The sequence below is a fragment of the Crotalus tigris genome, unplaced genomic scaffold, assembly GCF_016545835.1.
Source record: "Crotalus tigris isolate CLP2741 ecotype Arizona unplaced genomic scaffold, ASM1654583v1 scf7180000020324.788712, whole genome shotgun sequence".
In the NCBI taxonomy this organism is placed as follows: Eukaryota; Metazoa; Chordata; class Lepidosauria; order Squamata; family Viperidae; genus Crotalus; species Crotalus tigris.
This window is the reverse complement of record NW_024097964.1, coordinates 578,614-584,613: the sequence shown is the minus strand read 5'-3', so window position 1 is coordinate 584,613 and position 6,000 is coordinate 578,614. Positions and strand designations below refer to the sequence as shown.

Below are 6,000 nucleotides of genomic sequence, written 5' to 3'. Positions count from 1 at the left end.
TTTCTCATTCGTGATTGAGAAGCGGTTCTTAAATCTGACACCAGACAGAGCAACTTATTTTCCTAATTCCTGCTTCGGAGAGCGAGCCTCGAGAGGTCTGAGCCGCCTAGTAGGCTCTCGGTCACTTTTCTTAATCCGAAACAGCATTCCTACTGAGGCGCGCCAACATGACAGGTCCCTTTTCGACAGGTATTCTCCCATCACGCAGATTGCGCTCTTCCCACCCGCCCGGCTGCCTTTCATCTTCGCCTTGCTATACCAATACGCGTCGGTCAGCAGCTCCGACGCCTCCCGCCTCCCTCTCTCATTCATGCCTTCACCTCCCTCTCCGTCCCTCCCGTCGCCCGCGAGCCCGCCGCGCTCTCGCTCTGTCTGGCAGCCCCCACCTTTTCCCTGCTTGCTCCGTCTGGCAGACCCCCCGCTCCATTCCGCACGCTGGCGCTTCTCGCGAGATCTGGGGGATGCCGACGTTACTGTTGCTGCTGCCACTGCCGCCGCCTTGGAGGGGGAGACACGGGGGGGGGGAGAGCCAGTGACGTCGGGAGTTTTCCTCAAAGTCAATAACGAACCTGGCGAAGGAGGCGGCAGGAACCGAGCCGAGCGCTGGGCCCCGGGCCGCTCCGGGTGAATTCAATTGGTAACAGCCGCCGCCGCTCCTAACTCCCTGGATGCTGCGGCCGAGCTGCCCAGGCGGGCGCCTCCCTAAATAGCGGAGAGCCACTATCGATGTAGCCGCCGCCCCGCTTGCATCTCTCAGGGCGCCGCTAGCTGGAGTCGAAACCTTCGCAACCACACCAAGGTAGACCGCAGCCGTGAAGGACTCTCACCCCGGCAGGGGGGACAAGGGAGGAGAGGTCGTGGGCGCCCCCCTGCCCGGAGACCCGGTTCCACGCCAACGGCCGGCACCCGCCACCCTCGCCTTTTGCTGCAGGTAGGCAGCCTCGCGACCGCGCTGACAGGCGGGGGAGGGGGTCTCGCGCGCGCTGGGAAGACGGGCGGCGGGGGAGGCTGGCTGGGTGCTGGTAGCTCTGGGGGCACGTGAGGCGAGGGAGGGGCAGGTGGGGAAGCCTCGCATCTCCGGCGACTGCTCCGTCTCCTTCTTCCCGGTCCCTGTGGCCCAACGCGGCGTTCCCCCTCGTCCGCCGCCATCCTAAACGTGCCTTGTGACAGAGGGGGGAGGCGGCGGCGGCGGCGGCGGCTCTTGCCTCGTTTTCGCAGCTCCTCCTCTTCCTCCTCCTCTTCAACCAGCGCATGCAGCAGCTGAGACTTAAAATACAAGTCCTCTTCTGGTGTGTCCGGTTGGCGGGGCCTATCGGGCTTCTTGTGGCGGCAGAAGGGTTATGTAACATTAATATCTCGTGGAGGGGGGGGGGAAGGAGGGAGAAGGTGTGTGCTGGCCACGAGGCACATCATAACAACACTCGCGCGCGCAACCCACCCCATGATTTGTATGGAATGTTGCTGAAATGCTATTGTATCTGAAATGCTGTTGAGATGGATGGCGCATTACAGTTACACGTTTCGCTTCTCTCATATGCCCAACCGCGACATCCAACCTCTCTCTCTTAGGAAACTCCTTGGTCACTGTGCTTCCTCCTTATATGTTCTTATCTCGTCTTACATTCTGTTCTTGGGCGTAAATGAATGTAAAATGCGCTTAATGAAGTATCCTTTCTATTTTTCTGTTGCAACAAACCTGCGTTCTAATAACAGAGACAGCAAAAGAGACCCTGCTCTTTCTTGCAGAAGTCTGCTGATGCAAGTAAACAAAGCTTGCTTGTTTACATCACGTCTGCTGGACAGCCATGGTTACTGCTTTGCATTTATAGGCATTGATGTACATTATTACTTGTCTAATGTTGCTTTCCTTCAATTTATGTAGCCCATGATTCAAAGAAATTAGTACATTCAACACAGTCTGAAAATTTCAATGCAGTCTTTTCCAGTATTGTATGTGGGATCCCCCCCCAGTTAATCAGCCACATCAGTTAAAATATCATGGCATTCTATTCAAATAATTTAGTGTTTCCTTCACAGAAATTTAATTATTTTATTTATACATCATAACTGATGTATCAACTAACGTATAATTATCACAATGTTGACATATAGGATTGATGAAATAGCATGAAACATTTTTGTTGCCTCAGCTTAAAAGTTCCATTTTTTTAAAAAGAAAGAACTATTGTATTTAAAATCATACAAAGTTATACAAGTTTTGATGAGGTAAAGTAGGAAATTAAACATTTTTTATATTTCACAAATAGGAGCAAACACATAAAAGAGTAAACAAAATAACGAACTCCGAGGACTAAATTAAATTTACAAATTCCTATTAGAATTTAAGCAGAGTGCTTTATGAACTTTTAATATGGATTAGCTTTTTTTCTTCCCTAGTAGGAATTAACATAAAATACTATATTATATAAAAGGAGCTACAATTTCAAATGTACATTTTTAGTAAATATTTTCCAGATACATTTCTTCTGTCTTTGCCTCTCTCTCTCTCTCTTTTTTTTTTTTGCTTGTAGAAAGTGTATTCTCCTTTGGATAAATCAATTTTCCTCCAAAAATCCTAACTGAAATTCTCATATTTCTATTTACTCTCAGTGGGTTTAAATTGATCCCAGTGTCTTTCATTGGATTGTACTTATGTGTGTATCTGTTAGCTGGACAAGATAAAGATGTTTGCTCAGAAGAGGCATTTGCATATTTTATAGCAACAATATCGACAATTCTTTTCTATGTGTGGTTAATGAATTTGTTTTAGATTTTTTTTTCCTTGTTTTGCTGTGGATAGTTATTTTTAATGTTTGTTTTTACATTATTTTAACTTCTACAAATTATTCTAGAAGCTGTTATTATATAGTAATTATTGTGCATGTGAAATATAAATTGATTTTTCATGGATTTTCTATTCACAGTGAAACAGAGTTTTGCTATATAGAAGTTTATTTGGAAAGAAATATCACTGATTTTCCTAGCCTACAAATAAAGTGTGCTTTGAATTGGAATCAGATATAGGGTTTTATCTGATTTTAATTTAAAGAATACCACTTAAACATACTATTTTATCTTTTTATACAAACAGCTCATTGAGAGTGGAAGATAGGAGATAAGTTCTTCTGAGTTAAAAGAGATTTATTTCCATCTAAAAATACATATGATTAATGTCTTAATATGTTATTCTAGATAGATAGAATACTTGTGTTTCCACTGAAGGAACTGGATGTATAAATACAAAAGGGAGAGACAATTTGTCCTTGTAACCCATTGCAGATTCTCAAAATCTCCTACTATATGATATTTAGAGGAGGAACCCTCAAAAATAAACTTTGGGAAGCATGGAAAAAGAGAAATCTTATTGTATGAATAGATCTTTATATATGTATTTTGGCTTCACTCACTTTTTCTACCTGAAAGTAGTAATTATGCAAATGAAAGTCTAAATTTTTGAAAATGTTTTAGCAATTCAAGTCAGTTGTGATGAGAATATGATTATATGACAAACTTTGCAAAATGGTTTAATATAAAATGAACAGGTATAGCTGTATAAAAATAGAGCTATAATGGCAGTTGGGACACAGGCTATTGTTCCCAGCTCAGTTCACTCCCAATGTAGCCTATTTAAATTTGTTTACTTAGATATTTATGTCCTACTGAAATAAGTGGGATTTACTACACAGAAGTCTGATTAAGCTTACAGTAGATGGCAGCACCTAACAGCTCTTGGTTGATCTTGAAAAGCTGAGCAGGGTCAAACTAGGTTGGTAGTAGGATGAAACACCATTGGGAAATCTCAGGATATACCCGTAGCAAAGACTAAAATATTGAAAAAAGTCCCATAAGAAAGCAGGGACAAACTGCTTTCATGCTTTTGCAACTATACTATGTAGACACATGCAAATAATTACCAAGGCATTGACTTCAACTTGAGCCAGACTTTTTCAAAGTCTGATTAAATTTGGACTGGAGGCTTTTAAGAACAAGAATAAATTCTTTAGCCTGCAGCTGCAGTACAATTTAGAATTAAGTGGCATAGTTAAAAATAAAGAATTAAAGTTTGGTATATTTTTCTTTAAATGGAGGCCCTAAAATAATCTTTATAACTCATTTATGAAAATAGGGCTGTTTTATTCAAATGTTATGCTGGAAGTTATCTCTGTAGCATTTGTTAAGGCTTCTATACTTAGTGTTGTTATGATCTATAGTTAACAGATAAGAAAACTATACTAATAGTTTTGAAAATTGGGAATTGCTTTTAATCACCCTGTTTATTACAAAATATTGAATATTGTCTACATTTTGTACAGTGCTACAGTGTGCTAGTGAAAAGCTGGGAAAGATTGAATACATAATGAATATTGAGTAATTGAGCAACTTCTTAAATGGTTTAATTTCTATTATGAATAAAAATGAATTATTCTTTTTAAAGGTATATTTCCTACTAAGCGTTTTAAAACAAGATTTCAGAATTGCTTTTTTCTCTTTTACACTCTTCTTCAAAACAGTACAAAACCAAAACAGAAAACACTACATGTTAATTTGCTTGGGCTGACTATTAATTTAAGAAATTGTAAAGAAATCTTTTCTGTGCTCTTAAAAGACCATGTACATATCATAAACATCAGTTACATGCTTATAAAAACCTCTTACCACTACATTTGAACATAGCTTGTTTATGAATTAGATTGTGGTAAAAAAGTATCAACAGTATCCTAATTTTTGTTATGCAATGTTTCAATAAAATTGTCTTTCTTAGAAATTTGCCTGTGAGACTTAAGAAAGTTTTCCAACTAAAGCAGATGACATATAAAGTATGATTCGGTTTTGATATTGATGCTTACTTATATCTCAGTAAACATGTGAATGAGCAGCTAGTAAATTGTGTGTTGCCAATTGTATAGGATTACTTGGTGCCCTGATTCTGAGAGAAATAGATATTTTAGGAAATAGTTTCATTCTCCAGCATGACGAATGGAGAATCCACCGATGGGTTTTCCTCATCTTCTGCCCGTAGACTATTCGGCCAATTTTGCTCCGCCTCTCCTCTTGAGACCTCCCCTTCCCAGTCTCAACTAGTCTTGAGCCCTATTAGACTGAATTTCCTTGGTTCCCAAAACGAAATCTTGGATAAGGTCGTATTTTTCTGATATTTCTTGGATAATTCAGGGAGGGGGGAATCGTAAGAGAACGAACGGCTGTTTGTTCTCTGCTGCCTGATCGGCCGATCGCAGCACAGCCATGAGACTGGCTGGAGTCCAGTCGATCGCCGGACAGGACAAAGAGGCGGAGGCCATTTTCTGGCCACCACGTGTGATACTGGGAAAAAGGGAAATCATTCCTCCTCCTCCTTCCAATCCCCCCCACAAGGTTTGCATACTCACTGGGAGAGACAGACTAACCGAATCCTCTTTTCAGAACTTCCTAGCCCAGCTGATCCGCAAGTGATTAGACCTCCCGCGGCTTCTATGAAAGCCCGTGAGCCGTGGAGGGCTAATAGAGCACTTGCAGGCTCCCTCCTGAAACTAGCTTAATCGTCCGAAGATCAGCTGGTCCGTGGGAATCCTTTTAATCTCTGTGGCTCCCTCCTGAGTATCAGCTGATCCGCAGAGAGTTACAGCCTCCCGTGGCTTCCCTGCAGTTCCGTAGCTTACTTGCAGCTCCTCCGGACGGCAGAGAACTAAATTCCAAATTACCTTATTTGGCTCTGGCCTTAAGGTGTGAATGCACACAGAATGTTACAGCCTCCAGGGAACCCAGCTGAGCTGCAGAGACAGGCTAGATTGTGTTCGGTCACCAGCTACTGCTACGTGGCCCTGAAGCGAGGAGAGGTGGTTTTTCAGTCAGAACTCACCACTATTCAGGGCATCTGAATCAAACTTCCTTCCTTCCTCCTAGCCACGCCCATTTAAAAATTATATTAAATTGATAAATAGACAAATCAAATCAATTCACATTACTCCTGAATTAGACCTGAACTGAAATTCCCTTCAGCCT

At 42.2% G+C, this 6,000-nt stretch overlaps 1 protein-coding gene across 8 annotated transcripts in view; it reads left to right on the top strand.

Moving 5' to 3' along the window:
- The first annotated feature begins 535 nt into the window (after window positions 1-535).
- Window positions 536-6,000, top strand: part of AKT3 (AKT serine/threonine kinase 3) — a 174,499-nt gene continuing 169,034 nt past the window's right edge. For 4 of the 8 annotated variants that reach the window (XR_005559545.1, XR_005559544.1, XM_039366467.1 and 1 more), the window contains exon 1: window positions 538-931. The gene's annotated coding sequence lies outside the window, so the exon portion shown is untranslated. Of the gene's footprint in view, window positions 932-6,000 lie in introns of all 8 variants that reach the window. The other 4 variants (XR_005559546.1, XR_005559547.1, XM_039366470.1 and 1 more) reach the window with 2 other exon arrangements.